This window comes from Felis catus, chromosome B1, assembly GCF_018350175.1.
Source record: "Felis catus isolate Fca126 chromosome B1, F.catus_Fca126_mat1.0, whole genome shotgun sequence".
NCBI lineage: Eukaryota > Metazoa > Chordata > Mammalia > Carnivora > Felidae > Felis > Felis catus.
Window position 1 is genome coordinate 103,386,133 of NC_058371.1, and position 20,888 is coordinate 103,407,020.

Consider the following 20,888-nt stretch of genomic DNA (forward strand, 5'->3'; position numbering starts at 1 on the left):
TGTTTGGTTGTGATGTAATTGTGATTTACTTTATATTCCATTCTAACGGATGGGATAGGGAATAGCAGTTTTACGTTTTATAGAAGGCTCAGGGCCTCCTCTTAAATTCCCTTCCTATAACTGACTTCAGATGTGGCCTTTTTAAATTCAAAAAGTCCTTGGAATATTGTTTGAATGCTGTAAGATTTTATTGAAAAAAGGTGAGGCAACCATAATATCCATTATGTCATGGATTGCTTCCTAAAGAGTTGTCTTCATTTCTTATGACTTTTTGTGCAATTTCTCCCATGGAGGAGGGTTATGCCCTAGTGAAGGCTGTATAAACAAGTAAATATTCTTTTTTATATTTTTAAATGAAGTAGAGTTGACATATAATATTAGTTTCATGTATATAACATAGTGATTTGATAATTATACACATCACAAAAAGCTCACCATAAGTATAAGTCTAGTTACCATCTGTCACCATACAAAGTTATTACAATATTATTGACTATATTCCCTATGCTGTACTTTTCATCCCCATGACTTATTTTATAACTGAAAGTTTGTACCCCTTAATCTTCTTTACCTATTTCACCCTCCCACCCCCCCACTGCTTTCTCCTCTGGCAACCACTAGTTTGTTCTCTATATTTGTAAGCCTGTTTCTCTTTTTGTTGCTATTGTTAGTATTTGTTTATTTGTTTGTTCATTTGTTTTGTTTTTCAGATCCCACAAATAAGTCAAATAATGTGGTATTTGTCTTTTTCTAATTTACTTCACTTAGCATAATACCCTCTAGATCCATCCATGTTGTTGTGAATGGCAAGATGTCATTCTTTTTTATGGCTCAGTAATATTCCATCATGTATTTATACTATGTTTTCTTTATCCCATTTATCTATCAATAGATACTTATATTGCCTTCATGTCTTGGCTCCTATAAATAAAGCTGCAATAAATGTAGAGGGGCATACATCTTTTTGAGTTAGTGTTTTTATTTTCTTTGGGTAAATACCTAGAAGTGGAATTACTGGATTGTATGGTACTTGTATTTTTAATTTTTTGAGGAACCTCCATACGGTTTTCAAGAGTGGCTTCCTCAATTTACATTTTCACCAGCAGTGTACTAGGGCCCCCCTTTGTCCACATTCTCACCACTATTTGTTATTTCTAGTTTTTTTGTTACTAGCCATTCTTAATGATGTGAGATGTTATCTCTTTGTGTTTTTGATTTACATTTCCCTAATGCTTAATGATGTTCAGCATGAAGTCATGTGTCTGTTGGCCATCTGTATGTCTTCTTTGGAAAAGTGTCTATTCAGGTCCTCTGCACATTTCTTTTAGTGGATTATTTATTCTTTGGGTCTTAGTTGTATGAGTTCTGTATATTCCCTTACTGCATATATCATTTACAAATATCTTTAAACAATTAAATATTCTTGAAAGAACCTTGTCTGGATTTTCTCTCTTAAGTAGAGAAGTACTTGAAAAGACTTGAAAAAAATACTCTTAATATTGATAGCCAGACTCTTGTACATGAATCTTAATGGTTTTCAGTAGTTAGACTGTATGTGGTAAACTATTTAGCTAGATTACATTGCTGAAGATTCCTATTCAAGAACCATAGTATTTGACTTTATCAGTGTATTCCCAGCACCTGGTGCAGTGTCTATCTCAGTAACTGTCTTGCGGATGAGGAAATGTTAGTTTACATAGGCTAAAGAATCAATAGTACAATTATTATACATAGGTGGAGGAAAGAATAGCAGTGGAACATAATTTCTTATTCTGGAAATAATTTGGCTAAAGCTAAAACACAGAATATCAAAGTAGTATTTGTTATCTTAGAGTACCCTCTCTTTTTATTTTTAATTTTTTTAATGTTTATTTATTTTTGACAGAGACAGAGACAGAATGCGAGTGGGTTAGGGGCAGAGAGAGAAGGAGACACAGAAGCAGAAGCAGGCTCCAGGCTCTGAGCTGTCAGCACAGAGCCCGACGCGGGGCTCGAACTCATGAGCTGTGAGATCATGACCTGAGCCAAAGTTGGACGCTCAACCTACTGAGCCACCCAGGCGCCCCTAGAGTACCCTCTTAAATACTATTAAATGAAACCATAACCAAGAACATATCAAACAGTATACATAATGGCTATGAATAATAGGTGCCCTAAAGAGAGGAGGTCTTCTTGCTTAGAAGTATCTAGGGAAAGTGAAGTTTTGGGGACAAACCAGAAGCAGAGAACAGCAAAAAGAAAAGAAGAGAGAAGCAAAAGACAGGAGCAGAGAATCACACTGAAGGCAGGTGGACTTAAAATTATGCCAGAGACTTAGCACCATGTCCTGATTGTACAGAAAAAGCAAGTGATTGATATAATTTCGTATAATTTTCTCCTTTTCTTAGGTTTCCTTCTTACAGGATATCATGAGAATTTTATGTTCAGTAGCTTTTCCTTTCCTGTCAAGTTTTTCAAGATCCTAAATCATTGAATATGCTGAAGCTTTAATAACTTATAAACATAATCTTGATTGACTATTGATAAGGAGCTAATTTACTATCATGTTGTCTGGCATAAATAATCATGGGATTTTCTTAATGTATTACCTTTGGAAAAATGCATTTTCAATGGGAAAAAACGTGTTTAGGTCCCTCTGTTTCTGATTAACCTGGCCTTTCTTTTTAATAAATGTTTAATGGAGAACTTGGTTGGAAAAATTCTTTTTGGCGGTGTTTTGAATTCTGAACTATTAGTGTTTCATTACTTTCTTTCTTGAAATTAAACCATAATGGGCTCCAAGATAACCTTTCAAAATTTAATATACCTTTATCAAAACTTGTCCTTGGCTTTTTAAATTATTATTATCTTCCTTGTTGGGCATACACCCAAAGTATGCTTGATTTCTAAGTCTAAAAAAGAGATTATAGGCAGTAAATTTTGTTAAAAAAAAGAATATTGTCCCGTTCCTTAAAGAGCTGTTGATAGTAGCAAAATAAATGGAAATAGAGCCTTCATATCCAACATTGAAGAGATTGGTTAAATAAATTATGATACATCTATAAATTGGAATATTCTGTAAGGAATTAAAAAATATTACATATTATATTACTTGTTAACATGAAAAAAATAAGCAATATAAGTTACAAAACCAAAATGATATATTTTTGTAAGGATAAAACATTTCTATATAAAGGTACTAGAGTTAAATACTAAATTATTAGCTGTGGTTATTTCTTTGTGTTGCACACATGGGCAGTTTGAATTTTCTTCATGATTTTCTGTGTTTTCTAATTTTTATATACTAAGCTTCTTATATAATAAAATATTTAAAGTATATTAACATTATGACTATGCAGGTAACAACTATTATTAGATTCATGCTAAATTATTAAGGTGTGACAGGTTTCTGCATCTTATTCTCAAAAGGGCCAGCAAAAAGTGTAAAAACTGTATGTTTTAAAAAGGAAAAAATGAGAAAGCAAATATGGTGACATGAAAACCTAAGTGAGGGCTATAGTGCCTACTATACCATTTTTCCATTTTCCTCATGTTTCAAAATTTTCATAGTTAAAAGTGGGAGTGTCTTATTCCAATGAGAACAACTGAGTGGATACAGATGGCGGTTCAGAACATCCAGCTTCATAGCTTACATCTTGTTCACATCTCCCTCAGAGCCTAGTTCCTTCAACAGGAAGACTTCTAGTCTTTAAATATAAACAGACTTTCTGTTGTTTTGTTGCTTATAGTAGTGCTGCTCAGAGAAAACTCAGATTCTTCTGAAAAAGCAGAGTTTTATCACTTCATGCCTAGTCATCTTGAAAAAGGAATTCCATGAAATTTGCTATTGGCATACAGGGCTTTTAGAAGTTTTAAAAAACAATGCAGTGGAAAATATATGTATTCTTTCCCAAAGAAGGCTTAAAGAGATGGTGAGGCTTACCCAGTTATGGTAGTGGTTTCCCCTTGCTTTGTGCGAAGTGACTGCCCCTTATTTCATGGAACTCATCAACTACCAGTTCTTTTCCCATTTGACATCCCGGGCTCCCTTATTGGGCTTCGTTTGCTTTCCAATGAAATGTAACTTTCTCTGTGATATATTACCTGACCATCCCCTACCCTCCAAGATAGGTTGGCATGCTCTATCTCCTACTGCTCTCAACACCGCATGCTTCCAAATACTCATACTTCTTCAGCCATCTGTAGATTCTCTGTTCCCTTAGAGCTGTGCTCATATCTGATAACTTATTTGTTTACTATTCAAAGAACTGCCTGGCATAGAGAAAGAACTTAGTGAATGCCTCTTGAATAAAGGAATCTACAAATAGATTGCAGTTCCTGTGGGATAGTGGAAAGCATGTTGGCTTCATGTTGAAAAATCCTGGATTTGAATCTAAATTTAACTGACTATAAAATCACTTTTTCATAAAATAACATAAAAATTGTGGCAGTCACCTCAGGAAATGCTAGAATCAAAGAATTAATCGCTAAATTCCCTAATCTATTAGCCAGTCCCACCTCAATATAAAGTTGGGCCCTTTGCTCTCCTTTCCATTCTTTACCTCATGGCTTCATCATGTAATTGGTTGGAAACAATTGTACAACAAATAATAGTTAACAACATAGTTTAAGATTTAGCTCACCAATATATAAAAAATTACAGCGCTTAAATGAAGAAGTAAAGAACCATATTTGGCCAACCAACACTAAAAACTTACTATGACTCCTTTTAACTTGGAATTGCCTAGTTTTGAAAATTCTTATCAGAAAAGGTAAAGGAAATTGGTCCTGACAAATGCCCTATCCATTTTGTTTGACAAGGTTCACTCTACAGGAACTGGAATCATGACAAACAATTGTGTAGTATATTATAGTCTGTGGCTCTTTGTAGCCTCTCATCTAGTGGAGATTTGGGGTTCTCATTGTTTACTATATGCTTTTTTAAATGTTTGTTTATTTTTGAAAGAGAGAGACCAGAGTGCAAGTGGAGTAAAGGCAAAGAGAGAGGGAGAGAGAGAATCCCAAGTGGGTTCTGAGCTGTCAGCCCAAAGCCTGACACAGGACTCGAACCCACAAACTGTGAGATCATGACCTGAGGTGAAGTCGGACGCTCACTGACTGAGCCACCCTGGCACCCCCATTATTTACTATATATAAATGTCTTTTTTCAATTATGATATTGTCCTTACCTTCCATATTTGTTCCATGACTAGATTCTGAACTAAAGGTTAGGGCCAGATCAGGCTCAGGTTTTTAATCAAGTTTATTGAAGGAGAGAAGCTCTTTCAAATATTATCTGAGTTAATCCTTCCATGGCTAGTGTCCTGGGTTTCTAAGACCATTCTTACTTTCTAGATGAGGCAAAGATTCAGAGAAGCAAATGACCTATCCAGTCAAGGTAGTAAGATCCAAATCTTATGACTTTAAGTTCTATTTTATTTTGGTGTTATCTCTTCTTTTTTACTACAAAAGCTACATGGCTGCTACCCAGTTATTATAATTACACAAGAATTACACAAATTCATTAAGTTCTCCAGTAAAAAAGATGAGGAATGAAATTCTATAAGTCACATATTATTTTAATAGTATGAAAGTTTTATCCTTTATAATAATTTTTTAAATGTTTATTTTTGAGAGAGCACACACTTGCGGGGGGAGGGGCAGAGAGAGAAGGAGAGAGAATATCATATAGGCTAGACTCTGCATCCGCACTGTCAGTGCAGAGACCTGCCCTGGGCTCCAGCTCACCAACTGTGAGATCATGACCTGAGCCGAAATTAAGAGTCAGATGCCTAACTGACTGAACCACCCAGGCTCACCTGAGAGTTTTATCTTTTAGAGTCAAATGGAAGGGGTGTGTATGTGTGTGTGTGTGTGTGTGTGTGTGTGTGTGTGTGCGTGTGCGTGAGCACGGGCATTTAGCATTCATATGCATCTGTTCATTTTCTCCTGAGTCACCTTTATGACAGGCAATAACATAGAAAATGATGATTAAATTTATTTTCCCAGATTTTTTTTCCCTTTATTATTTTAGAGCAGTTTTAGGTTCACAATGAAATGAAGGGAAGGTATAGAGATTTCCCCATCTGTTCCCTCCCCTGCCACATATATACCTTCTCCTGTTATCAACATCCACAACCAGAGTGGTATGTGTGTAACAACTGATGAACCTACATTGACACATTATAATCACCCAAAGTCTGTAGCTCACATTAGGATTCACTCTTGGTGCTGTGCATTCTTTGGGTTTGGACACATGTATAATGATATGAGTTCATCAGTATGCTGTCCTACAGCATATTGCATAAAATATCCTATTTTAAGGCACTTGCACTACCTTAAAATCCTCTGTGCTTTACCTCTTTATCCCCCAACCCTTGATGACTGGCAACCACTGATCTTTTTTCCTGTCTCCATAGTTTTGTTTTCTGGAAAAATACTTGACATATTCATAGTTTGACATTTTTCAGAATGCCATGTAGTTGAACAGATTACTTTTTTATCTCTAGGAAATGATTATTAATTGATAGTTGGGCCTTTTAGTGAAATGGATGTACAGTAAGATTTTTATAGAGCTAATAGTCTTTATTTTTTCCCCATTATGTTGAAGGAGTCAATTTCATTTTTTTTTGTAATATTGAAACTGTCCACCAATATTTGGGGAAACCAACTCTCCTTTTTTATAACATCAAATCACATTAAGTTTTATGAAGGAAAACAGGACTCCTGTTTGTGTTTCTTCCTTCCAGTTTCCCAATTGGTATCTTTCATCATTTCCTATCAGTATAGTGACAGTGTTGCTTTGTGTAATATTAAAGGCAGTTTCCTTCATATTAATTTCCTTAGAACAGGTCTTATTTTATTTGTCCATGATTAATGGGGTCATTCTGTAAGACAATGATAACTTAGCTATTAGATTACTACCTGTTAGTTCCAGGAGGAGTTTTAGTGTTTATGTCACTGTTTTCATTTTAGTCAACAGTGCTTAAAAAAACATTTAAAAACTCCCCTTATTCACATTTTGATTGACATTATCCTTTATTATCTTAAATAGCCAACCAGTCGTGTCCTTGCTTCACCTTGTTTTCCCTCCCCTCTCTTCTCCTCTACCCATTACCACCATTCTGTACTGCATGGATGAAGTCTGACAAAACTTTGTGTTTTTTTTTTCCCATTAACTTTGAAAATGTTATTTTTACAAACCTTGTATCCACCTTGTAAAGTCCATTCATCCTTCATAATTAGGTGATTAGAAAAGGATCATACCTGGCAGATGTGTACAAGGCAGTTGCTTTTATACAGATTTGAAGGGACACATGCACCCCAATATTTATAGTAACATTATCAACAATAGCCAAATAATGGAAAGAGCCCAAATGTCCATTGACTGATGAATGGATAAAGAAGATGTGGTATACACACATACACATACACACATGTACACACACACAATGGAATATTACTCAGCCATCAAAAAGAATGAAATCTTGTCATTTGCAACGTGGATGGAACTAGGGTGTATTAGGCTAAGTGAAATAAGCCAGTCAGAGAAAGATAAATATATGATTTCATTCATATGTGGAATGTAAGAAACAAAACAAATGAACATAGAGGAAGGAAGGAAAAATAAGATGAAAAGAGAGAGGGAGGCAAACCATAAGAGACTCTTAAATACAGAGAAGAGGGTTGCTGAAGGAGGTGTTGAGTGGGAGGATGGGCTAAATGGGTGATGGGCATTAAGGAGGGCACTTCTTGGGATGAACATTGGGTGTTATGTATAAGTGATGAATCACCACATTCTATTCCTGAAATCATTACACTATATGTTAACTAACTTGGATTTCAATAAAATTTAAAAATTTAAAAAATAATAAAAACATAAAGTATAATAGTCTTCACTTTTAGAATAGAAGTGAATTTCATAAATTTTCTAGTTTAAGCCTCTTAATTGCACCCATGCCCTGCAAAATTCAGTGATTTGCTAAGGTTATGCTACTGTTGTTCCTCTGGAGCTAAAGGCTTAAACTTTTTTCAGTGTACACATTGCTGGTACTTTTAGTTCTTATTCTAATTTTTACTGTTACTCTTGAACTAACTATAGAATTACATACATTCCTTCCATAATGTTTGGTGATCGTTGATATATCAACCAGTTGAGGATGATAGTCTCAATTTAGAAGCTTGAGGGTCTGTAGTTTGTTACTTAATTCCAGTTATGGAGAAACTTTCTCACCATAAAGTCAGCTGTCTCTGCTTCCTTGTTATTTAATACCTCGATCATATCCTAAATCTGGATCCTGGAGTCAGGTGACAAGCACTCACTCCATTTTTATTTATTTCCTCCCAGTGTGAGCTTTACAGTAAGTTGCTTAACCTCTTCAAAGCTTAGTTTCCTCATCTAAAGAACAAGGGTAAGCATAGTGCTCACTTCATGGCATTGCTTTGAGGAACAAGTGAAGGTCTACGTCAGGATCCTTGCACCGCGCCTAGCCCAGTGCGCGCATGCAGTAGTGTGAGCTGCCGCCGCCACGGTTGCTGTGTGCTTTGTCTTCGGTATTCCTGCCTGAATTTAACCAGTTAACGCCACCTCCCTTGATATACGGCCCGCCCCTCTGTTCCCAGTGTCATCATCATCATCTTTTTATAACCTTTAGCAGCAGAATATAGATCATCTGTACAACATAGAGGAGGGTTTGCTGTCAAACAGGGATGCCTTGGGGTGAGTGAGGGTGCATGTACTGTGTGTCGCCGTCACCATCAGTGAAGGTGAATGTTTAGGTCTGTGCCTGGCAGGCAGCTCTGTAATTTATCATCCCGTTTCCTAAGCTACAGAGACAGGGATGGCACTCTGCGGGTCAGCCGAAATAGTGGAGCACATTCTCCTGTTGGTTTATAGCTTCTTAGGGTCAGTGAGAGCTGGGGTCAATTCTGCAAGGGAATCCATGGACTGTGACATGAATTCCATCAGTTGTTCATAAATTATGAAAGAAATTCTAGGAACTGCTTTTGGGGTTTTAAAGCTCTGGGCCAGAAGGTTAATTACTTGCCTACAGTTCCAACCAACTTTTTGTGTTAATAGATACCGGCTGTGTTGGCCCTTCTGTTTAGGCTTGCTTGCACATTGTCATTTGAATGTAGTAATAAATCACTGTCTTAGGAAACAGTTAATTTTTTTAGTAAATACCTGTGATCAGCTTAGAAATAAAGGATCAGTGTATCATAATTTGATTGTACTTCGATTTTAGCCGCTGTTTTCTCATTCTTTTTCTAAAGGAATTCATTTATTCTTTTTAGAATATTCAAAGTTATAAAAAAGTAGCTATAAATGATTATAAACTGTATTAAGGCAATATGATAATTATGAATAAATAAAAATAGGCGATTAGCAAAGTAATTATAAACACAGATGAACATTAAAGGCATGTTTTCCACATTTTTACAAGAATTAGATTACCTTCTATGTTGAGAGGAAGCTTATTTTGCTATGTTTATTTTCTAGGTGGTTAATTACTAATATTAGGCCAAATTGAATGTCCTCTTACCTGCAGATAATCTAAGAGTTAACAGAACAGCTGAGTGTAGAATCTGCATACAAATAAATGATATTCTGAGTATCACAATTCCAGAGCCTTACATTTTCCTTAAGAAGTCATTCCTGGGTAAAGTCTTAAACTACATGATTTTTGTTTTCTCTGCGTTATTTTGACACTTCAGATCGTTTCTGAATACTGACCACATCAGTCGAATGTTAATATTTTTTCCCTATTTTTTACTCTTTCTGTACTTCACTCCTCCCACTTGATTTTTGAGTTAGTGATAAGCATATATAACAGCTTAAAAGAAAGGGAGAAATATTCATTTTCATTTTCATTGGTAGTATTATAATCTTTTTTAAAAATTTTTTCAAACATTTCAAAGGCCCTAGTTTCTAACGCAAAAACTATAGTGCTTATGTCAGGGTTTGTCATCGGGTGGATATGAGGCACAGAGGGAAGAATGAGGGCGTAACACTGGTCTTGGAATGTGGCATCATGAACAGTCATCAACTGGATTAGTAATGTAGTCACAATGACTCCAATTATAGGGATGATTTGAAATATACCACTGTTGAGGCACCTGGGTGGCCCAGTCAAACATCTGCCTTTTTTTTTTTTTAATTTTTTTTGAGAGACACAGAGACAGAGTGTGAGTGGGGGAGAGACAGTGAGAGGGGGAGACACAGAATCTAAAGCAGGTTCCAGGCTCCCAGCTGTCAGCACAGAGACCAACGCTGGGCTCAAACCACAAACCTCGAGAACATGACCTGAGCCAAAGTCGGACGTCTAACCGACTGAGCCACCCAGGCTCCCCAAGTGTCTGACTCTTTCAGCTCAGGTCATGATCTCACAGTTCATATGTTTGAGCCCCATGTTGGGCTCTGTGCTGACAGCACAGAGCCTGCTTGGGATCCTCTGTCCCTCTCTCTCTGCCCCTCCCCTGCTCATGCTGTCTCTTTCTTTCTCAATAAATAAATAAGTAAACTTTTTAAAATGTACCATTGTTTGGTACCTCTCTTTTTATCATCTCTTCATTTTTTTTGGTATACTTGGATCTTTTGATTGTATTATTTGATATAATGGAAGTGACCCAGACAACAGTTTTCATCAACTGTATCTCAACAGCTTTATCTGTTAGTACATTTCTACATAATATGAATAGCGACCTGTATCCACTTTGGGGCACCAACATTTTCCTTTAGTTTAGGAAAACTATAAGAGATTTGTTTCCTCTGATATACACTTTCTTCTACCATTGCTACCACTTTCTCCCCCGAGAGCAGCTTGTCTGTGTGTTGTTTTCCTGCAGCTCCAAAGTGTGCCTTGGGGCTAGGGAAGGTTTTATTCCTTTTCTGGTTTGGGGGTAAGGAGAATCATTTTCACAGTTTCTTGCTGCTCAGAGTTATATACTCTTGATTCTTGCTCACTGGCACTATTAGTAGGTAGACCCTCTGTGTGCAGGCTCCTGAGGTTTGTTTGTTTTTTTTTTTAAATATATGAAATTTATTGTCAAATTGGTTTCCATACACCACCCAGTGCTCATCCCAAAAGGTGCCCTCCTCAATACCCATCACCCACCCTCCCCCTCCCACCCCCCATCAACCCTCAGTTTGTTCTCAGTTTTTAACAGTCTCTTATGCTTTGGCTCTCTCCCACTCTAACCTCTTTTTTTTTTCCTTCCCCTTCCCCATGGGTTTCTGTTAAGTTACTCAGGATCCACATAAGAGTGAAACCATATGGTATCTGTCTTTCTCTGTATGGCTTATTTCACTTAGCATCACACTCTCCAGTTCCATCCATGTTGCTACAAAAGGCCATATTTATTTTTTTCTCGTTGCCACGTAGTATTCCATTGTGTATATAAACCACAATTTCTTTATCCATTCATCAGTTGATGGACATTTAGGCTCTTTCCATAATTTGGCTATTGTTGAGAGTGCTGCTGTAAACATTGGGGTACAAGTGCCCTATGCATCAGTACTCCTGTATCCCTTGGATAAATTCCTAGCAGTGCTATTGCTGGGTCATAGGGTAGGTCTATTTTTAATTTTCTGAGGAACCTCCACACTGCTTTCCAGAGCGGCTGCACCAATTTGCATTCCCACCAACAGTGCAGGAGGGTTCCCATTTCTCCACATCCTCTCCAGCATCTGTAGTCTCCTGATTTGTTCATTTTGGCTACTCTGACTAGCGTGAGGTGATATCTGAGTGTGGTTTTGATTTGTATTTCCCTGATAAGGAGCGACGTTGAGCATCTTTTCATGTGCCTGTTGGCCATGCGGATGTCTTCTTTAGAGAAGTGTCTATTCATGTTTTCTGCCCATTTCTTCACTGGGTTATTTATTTTTTGGGTGTGGAGTTTGGTGAGCTCTTTATAGATTTTGGATACTAGCCCTTTGTCCGATATGTCATTTGCAAATATCTTTTCCCATTCCATTGGTTGCCTTTTAGTTTTGTTGGTTGTTTCCTTTGCTGTGCAGAAGGTTTTTATCTTCATAAGGTCCCAGTAATTCACTTTTGCTTTTAATTCCCTTGCCTTTGGGGATGTGTCGAGTAAGAGATTGCTATGGCTGAGGTCAGAGAGGTCTTCTTGCTTTCTCCTCTAAGGTTTTGATGGTTTCCTGTCTCACATTCAAGTCCTTTATCCATTTTGAGTTTATTTTTGTGAATGGTGTGAGAAAGTGGTCTAGTTTCAACCTTCTGCATGTTGCTGTCCAGTTCTCCCAGCACCATTTGTTAAAGAGACTGTCTTTTTTCCATTGGATGTTCTTTCCTGCTTTGTCAAGGATGAGTTGGCCATACGTTTGTGGGTCTAGTTCTGGGGTTTCTATTCTATTCCATTGGTCTATGTGTCTGTTTTTGTGCCAATACCATGCTGTCTTGATGATTACAGCTTTGTACTAGAGGCTAAAGTCTGGGATTGTGATGCCTCCTGCTTTGGTCTTCTTCTTCAAAATTACTTTGGCTATTCGGGCCTTTTCAGGCTCTTGAGGTTTGACTACTTCATCACTCCAGGACCTGTGTTCACAAACTATGCTCGTAAATACTGGGCTAAATAACATTTCCGGTGGAGAGTCCTAAATATGGGAAACTGCTGGGTGAAATTCTTAGTTTTCCCACTGAAGTCTGACTCCCTACGAACAAAACCAAATCAGTAATTACCTTCCCTTGGTCTACTTACCTACCTTAAAATGTCCCTTCATACAGTAGTGGGGAGAACTCGTGTAGGAATTGTTCTTTCTTGGTCAGAGTTTTTAAAACTTTGCCCGTGTCTGGATTGTTCAGATGTTTCTTCTGTTTGTGCGACATTTGCCTTTGCTTCTGTCGGTGCTCACGTGAAGGACTTTGTGAAGGTGTCGCGCTCCCTTCAGACAAATCACATGTGATCATGTCATGTATACGCCTGGTTGGCTGAAGTCAGAGCATCTTCACTAGGGAGTCTTTTACTTTCTTTTCCTAGCTACATCTTCATGAACTCTTGTCTTTTTTTTTATTCTGCCTCTCATGATCTGTTTTGTTTGCATCTGTAAAACACAGTTTTTATATTGCCTTCAACCCATAAATAGTTGTGGCTCTTTATTTGAGATTAGAAAATTAGTGAGCACATGGCTCTCCTATTTTTCTGTTCCTCTGTGAACCTCACCTCATTTGATTTGGCATCTCTTTAGAAATGAGGGATGGACACTGTAACTATATTCAGGAAAAGAATGCATCTTTTGCTTTTTCTTAGCTCCATTCGTAGAAATTGCATTAAAAAATTGGTTTGTTTTGATTCAGATGGCAAAAAGTTTGAATTTTGATTCATTCAGTTAATGAATGTTTCCTCATTCATTAATTTTGAGTTTTATATTTTATTGCCCTTCTAATAGTAACTATTAGAAGTTACTAATTCCTTCTAATTAGTAAATTAGAAGAAATTTCCTTCTAATAGTAAACTATTCAAACTTTTAAAAGTTGAAATACAAGGTGCGTGGATGGCTCCGTTTGTTAAGCCTCTGACTTTGGCTCAGGTCATGATCTTGCGGTTTGTGAGTTTGAGCCCACATCAGGCTCTGTGCTGACAGCTCGGAGCCTGGAGCCTGCTTAAGATTCTGTGTCTCCCTCTCTCTCTCTGCCCCTCCCCTGCTTGCTCTCTCTCTCTCTTTCTCAAAAATAAATAAACATTAAAAAAAAAAACCCACAGTGCTCTCTCTGGTTGGGAATAAATATTCCAAAAAGAAAATAAATAAAAGTTGAATTACTCAAGGAGAAGATGTCAAGTTCAGATTTTTGATGTCTTTCTTTCAGAGAGGGTGTCCTTGGGCTTAACTTCTTCAGATCAAGTGAGATTTTGGGATCTGATTAATAGGAGCATTCCAAGAGCAACAACGTGGGGTTCAGTGAGGTCAGTGGGGTTTCATGGCTCTTTCTGCTGCAGGAAAAAAAAAAGAAGTATTTCAATTAATAGAAAAGTGCCAAGAATGAACTTCAGTTACTCCCATCTGTCAGGGTAACATTTCAGTTCTCTCTGTGGTGTACTTTTAGTTTATTAGATGCTCCATAAATTGAAGGGGTTGGAGTGGTGGAATTGGAAAAGTGATTGGGTGGTGCTTGTGCAACTAAGTTTTTTATTTAATTTTTATTTAGAATGAGTCACTTTGATGTCTTATAACAATGCCCTTAGTCCACAAAAGCAAAACAGGATAGTCTCATGATATTTGTGGAAAACAAATTTAAAGCTCTAAAGAATTCCCATATAGAACTTATATTTTGAAGCTCAACCACATGGAATCATCTTAGAGTATTTTTCATGAACATACATTTTAAGTTTTGTTTTTTCAGTTGAAATTTGCCCTCTCCAAAATTGATTGTTTGTTGGAAAACTCAAAGTGAAAAGTAAAACTATGGCCCCCAAATCGTTGTGTTATTTAATCCAGTTATTTAAACATTATTTCATTTGAATTCATTGAAAGTGGGAGTTTAACTTTATTTTATCTTAAATTATGTTATCTGTGTGTATTCATCTTTTCATCTCTTTAGAAACTTATGAGAGGTCTCTGAAATCTCATAGGTTTTAATTATATTGACAAAATAAAAGTTAAAATTATTAAAATATTTTCAGAAAATAATCTGCTTTTATTTTAATCAAAATCTCTTAAAATGTATGCATTATATATTAAGCTTTTCTGCTTGCTTAAAATCTTCCACAGCATAGGGCTCATTGGCTTTACATTTCTGTTTTTATTTTTGGGACAGAGAGAGACAGAGCATGAACGGGGGAGGGGCAGAGAGAGAGGGAGACACAGAATCAGAAACAGGCTCCAGGCTCTGAGCCATCAGCCCAGAGCCCGACGTGGGGCTCGAACTCAGGACCACGAGATCGTGACCCGGCTGAAGTCGGACGCTTAACCGACTGCGCCACCCAGGCGCCCCACATTTCTGTTTTTAAATTGTGGTAAAATATACAGAACATGAAAGTTATCATTTTAACACTTTTTAATCTTCAAGGTTGGTCATGGTCATTATTGCTAAATGTGTTGCAGTGTGTTTAGTAGCTTGAAATAAAATTTGATCGCAGATCCCTTTTATAGAGTGGCCAAATTTATTTCTTAAATCCAGGGGCTAATTTGAGAATATCAAGGTTTCTAAGACGTTGGACTTTGAGGCTGGTTGTGGAACAATAGATGGATGGTCAGTGATGTTGTGGCTTTAGGGTCCTTTTGTCATGAAGATACATGCTAACCTGCACTACCTTCACACATTTTAGGATTCTGTTTTAATATTAATATGTTAATCCTTTGGTGAGGTCTCGAGTTCTGATGTCTTTAATTAAAATTACATTCCATGAAATAACGGTAACGTCAATAAATTATAATCCTAATGGCATATATTAAACCAGAATCTGATTTTTCCTGTTTTTAGCTATTTTTGCCAGAGGATGGTTGTGGTCATTGTGCATTTTCTTCTTCAAAGACTCAAGGTAACTTGTTTGAGGACTAGGCTAGACTCTGATAAGGTGCTTGCTCCATGTGGCATCCAGCTGTCCCCTCTTGTTACCACTAGCTGCATCAAGAAGGCCCTCTCCGGGGTGCCTGGGTGGCTCAGTCAGTTGAGCGTCTGACTTCGGCTCAGGTCATGATCTTGTGGTCCGTAAGTTCGAGCCCTGCATCGGGCTCTGTGCTGACAGCTCAGAGCCTGGAGCCTGCTTCAGATTCTATGTCTCCCTCTCTCTCTGTCCCTCCCCTGCTCATGCTCTGTCTCTCTCTACCTCAAAAATAAATAAAACATTAAAAAAAAAGAAGGCCCTCTCCAATTTTCTGCAGCTCTTTTCTGAACATCCTCTATCCTCCTCCCTGCACATTTCAAATACTTAAGCTATTTCAATCTTAAGTGGGCCAGCTATGAGAATTTGGAGGCACTTACTTACTTCAAGTTCAGTAAGCTTAAATACTTCTTTTTCAAGTTTTTTTTTAATGTTTATTTACTTTGGAGAGAGAGAGAGAGAGAGAGAGAGGGAGACAGACAGACAGACAGAGCACGAGTGGGGGAGGGGCAGAGAGAGAGGCAGACACAGAATCCCAAGCAGCTCCAGGCTCTGAGCTGCCAGCACAGAGCCCGACATGGGGCTCAAACTTGCAAAATCATGACCTGAGCCGAAGCCCAGTGCCCAACCAACCGAGCCACCCAGGCCCCCCTTAAATAGTTCTAATTCAAATATGAAGAGTTAAAAAAACAGTGTGCATCAATCATGTGAAATTGGCATCAAGGATTGGCATTGGCATTCATTCACTTCTTTTGCCTTTTGTAACAAAGTTGGCTCAGTCCTTCTCCCCATTCCCACAGAGGTCTTCTTAAAACCTGTCTCTGTTTTTTGAAACCTATTTTCTTCATATAATTTATCAATATCTGAAACTATTTTGTTTTTTCTTTACTTTTTCTTGTCTTTTCAGTACACTAGTAAAATTGAAAAGGCAGTGACTTTGTGACTATTTACAATTGCATTTCCAAAACCCAGGATAGTAACTAGAAGATGTTATGCGCTCAAGAAATATTTAATGCATGACTAAGTTAGCTTCATTCAGTATCCACTTTGTGGCATTTTGAAAATCAACTTGAAATCAACCGTTTACAATTGCCACCATGCTTCTGTTTGTTCCTTGATATGTTTGAAGAAAACACAGGTGGATTTTAAGACTATAGTGTCAGAATATAATTTAAAGAGAGAAGCAAATGCAAAGAATTTATCTATTTTCCTTAGTTAAGTGAAAAATATTTTGCCTTTATGTACATGTCAATATCATTTGTGCTGCTGTGGTCATTAAATTTGGCTGTCGGTAGCTAAATCTCATAGATATTTTCCAGTATTGTATTTCCCTTCTGAATGTTGAAGGTGGTTCTCAGTATGCAGCTTAATATTATGTTAGTATTTGCATTAACTTGGGACCTGCTTTGAGACATAACACACATTCCTGACTTGCCCTCTACTTTTTCCTGATGAGCTTTGATAACTAAAAGAATGCTTGAATTTACCAGCCAGAAAAATCTGGTTAATGTTAACTGCTATTACAAGGAGCAGAGTTTTTGTCAATAACTTTAGAAACTCTAACCGTAATTAACACAAAATACTAGCCACATTATGATACGTAATGGCATATGTAACGGCTCAGTCGGTTGAGCCTCCGACTTTGGCTCAGGTCATGATCCTGCAGTTCATGAGTTCAAGCCCCGCATCAGGCTCACTGCAGTCAGCCTGTCAGCACAGAGCCCACTTCAGATCCTCTGTCCCTTTCTCTCTGTCCCTGTCCCCCACTTGAGCTCACCCAAAAATAAATATATATTAAAAAAAATTCTCTCTCTCTCTTTCTTTTTCCCTCTGCCCTCCTCCCCAGCTCACGTACACAGGCGCTCTCTCTCTCTCTCTCTCTCTCTCTCTCTCTCTCTCCCTCTTTCTCTCTCTCTCTCTCTCTCAAATAAAAAAGAAAGATTTATATTCTCAGGGTTAACTCAAATTGAAGATTAGGTCCTGTTTACTCCAGAATAATCTAATGTGTAGATAAAAATATTTCCTAGAGACATATGCATCACAATAATTTGAAATAATGAAGGAATGTATCATAAGCATAATGTAAAAAAAAACAACTAAGAATAACAGCTTCCTTTAAAAATGAAAATTAGGCAAATGACTTTAATAGTTACTAGCATGTTCACTTGTACAGGTCACCTTCAGCTGCAGATTGTGTGGGACCACAGATGGCTTTGTCTTCAGAGTCTTAAGGGCTTGATTGCCTTAAAGATGCTCCAAACAAATGCATAGAGAGGGTAGCAGTTTAATATAGAGTGTAAGCTGATTTGCAAATCACGCAGGCTAGATTTCAAATGAATTCTATTCATCAAAGCCATTTACCCAGTGACATCCTTTAAGATTAGAGTTCTGTTCAGGGATATTACAATGAATGAGTGGAATTGGACTTACCCAAATTTCCCAAACATATCCGCTCATTATCACTGGATCTCAGGGTTGGAGTAGGAACGGAGCAGAAATTCAGTCCTCTGGAGGTACCAGTTTCTCTTCTTCTGGGCAGTTTACATATGCCTCATGTGCAGCACAGAGAGACATCAGTAAAGATAGTAATTGCCAAAATTAGGCACCTGGTTGGCTCAGTTGGTTAAGCGTCCAACTTCAGCTCAGGTCATGATCTCATGGCTCATGAGTTCAAGCCCTATAATGGGCTCTGTGCTGACAGCACGGAGCCTGGAGCCTGCTTCGAATTTTGTGTCTCCTTCTCTTTCTGCCCTCCCCTGCTTTCTCTCTCTCTAAAAAATAAATAAACATTAAAAAAATGTTAATGGGGCGCCTGAGTGGCTCATTTGGTTAAGTGTCAGAGTCTCCGTTTCAGCTCAGGTCATGACCTTGTGGTTTTGTGAGTTGAACTCCACATCAGGCTCTGTACTGTCAGCACAGAGCCTGTTTGGGATTCTCTCTCTCTCCTTCTGTTTCTGCCCCTCCCTTGCTCATTCTGTCTCTCAAAAATAAATAAAATTTTTAAAAAATTATAAAAATTTGCTAACCTTATGAGTCCAGTGACTGTATTTGTTTGCTAGGACTGTTGTAACAAAGTACCACAAACTGAGTAGTTTAAACAATTTGTTGTTGCACAGTTCTGAAGGCTAGAAGTCTAAGATCAAGGTGTCATTAGGGCCAGCTCCCTCTGGCACTAAGAAAGGACCTGTTGGAGATCTTTCTCTTGGCTCCTGGTAGTTCTTTGTCTTGTGGCCACATCACTGGACTCTTCACAGGGAGTACTCCTTGTGTGTGTCTTTGCGTGACCATCTTCTTGTATATTAGATTAGGGATCTACGCTACTCAAATAACATTTGCAAGGACACATTTTGAGGTAAGGGGGTTAAAACTTCAACATATGAATTGGAGGGGAGGCACAGTTCAATCTGTAATAGTTAACCATGTATTTTTATTGTCCTAATTGGGACACTGGTGAAAGTGAAGGGAGTAGTGTTAATCATTAATCTGGGATAAGCAGCATAGACTGAAATTGCCTTAGGCAAACCTGAATACATGGTCACTGTCCCTATGAGATAGATACAATTTATCCCATTTTTCAGAGGTTCAGTGAGGTTGAATAACCTCCCCAGAGTTATATAGAAAGAGGACAAGTATTATTCAAATTCAGGACAATCAGATTCTAAAAAAAGGAGAAAATCTATCCTTCTAACAGAAGTTAACATTTTCATGTCTATAGAGGAAATTTCTATATTATGACTCTAGGTAATGTAAAGAATGGATTTGTTTTGCTCCATTCTCTAGAATTTCTTTCTCTCTTTTTTTGCTTAATCAATTTTAGCTCTTAAGAAAGAAAATAGTAATGTGGTATGTTACATTAGGCTTAATTAACATTTAATTTACCTGATGACTACAAGTCTTTGATTTTTGTTTGCTGGATATTCTGTTGGTATTTGGAGAGCGAGAAGACACCTAAAGCTAAACAAAGAGAATACCATGAATATTAAATTATTTTAGGCTTGTGAGAAGAATTTTGAAATGACTTTTTGAAAGTGTAAACTACTTGCTGTTTTTATCATGCTTTATTTGTAATCTAGATTTGATTTGTTGGTTGATTTGTTAATAAATAAGAAACATTTTAGCATTCTTCATTGTCTATCACTAAAGTAAAACAAACTTTGAAAAATCTAAAAGACTGCTTTGCTTTTCATGCTTTATAAGAAGGAAATAAAAAAAAATTATCTGGAATTCTATGATGCAGGAGTTACCACTGTCAGCATTAACATTTTGCTGTGTTATTCTGTATTCTTCAGTTCTTTTTTTGCAAGGGGGGGAGGGGCATGCATGGTAAAGGTTAAATGGTCAAGAAATCAATAAATGGCAGTTGTAGCTACTACTCCTTCCACTACTGCTGATGCTGTTACTACTGCTACTATTATTAATTCATTTTCATTTTTGTAATCATCATCAAGGAGAAGCATTACAGAAATATCAGAGAAGTACAATCAGTATGACTTAGGTACTGGCTATAGGGGACAGTGAATAAAAGGAAGTACGTTGGAGGGCTAAGCTTCCTATTTGGTAACTGGATGAGTGTGGTATCACTAATCAGGGCAGGAGATGCAGAGCACATAGGATTAGAAGTTGAAGACATGAATTCAGAATGCCAAATTGGAGTTATTTGTGGGGTATCCAAATAAAGATACCTGGTTGATGTATGACTCTCTCAAGACTGGGGCTCCACAGAGAGATCTGAATTAAGATAAATACATGTTATAAGTTTAGTGTTAAAATAAGATTCTATTTTCATAGTTTTTCAAATAAATTGGACTCTATGCCTTTATTCTTCTGACAGTGAAGAGCCACACCTTCCTAGGGGTCATGATTATAATAAGGTCAAAAATTCCGGGTCCACTTCCCTAGTGCAAAGGTTGATTTTTGTCTCACAAAAGAAGTTGACAAGTCTGGATAGTTCTTTAAAGAGTACTGTTTCTGTTTGTACAGCCATTGTTACTTTTATTTACCTTTTTTTTTTTTTTCCATTTTGGGAGGTTGCCATCATGTTATAGTGCCCAATTCAAAGGGAGAGTCCTGGGTGCTCCTTCCCGGTGGGAGGCTGGGAAAATGAAGCTTCACTGGGGGCTCTGCTACATTCACGTCTACGTGATGTTACTGCTGAAAACACACAGTACTTAGGCGGAGCAAGGCCCCATGTGTCACAGGGGCCTTGCAACTCAACATTGTCGCTGCCATCTCATGAAGCAGTGTCAGACACAATGGGAAGGTCAGAAAGACTGTGATGAAAAGTGACCATTGGAGCAACAGGGAGTTCATTGTTGACCTCACAGGGGAGTTTGCTGGAATAATGCGAGTGA

General features: G+C 37.5%; 1 protein-coding gene and 1 long non-coding RNA gene across 6 annotated transcripts in view; one reads left to right on the forward strand and one right to left on the reverse strand.

Moving 5' to 3' along the window:
* The window catches only part of PRDM5 (PR/SET domain 5), a 208,600-nt gene that overhangs the window by 136,296 nt on the left and 51,416 nt on the right, over positions 1-20,888 (forward strand). The gene's annotated exons all lie outside the window — the stretch shown is intronic.
* On the reverse strand, positions 13,764-20,791 carry LOC109498998. Its single transcript, XR_002156090.2, has 3 exons — positions 20,538-20,791; positions 19,417-19,491; positions 13,764-13,926 (listed from the first exon to the last, which is right to left on the reverse strand). It is a non-coding gene; the product is annotated as an uncharacterized LOC109498998 (long non-coding RNA).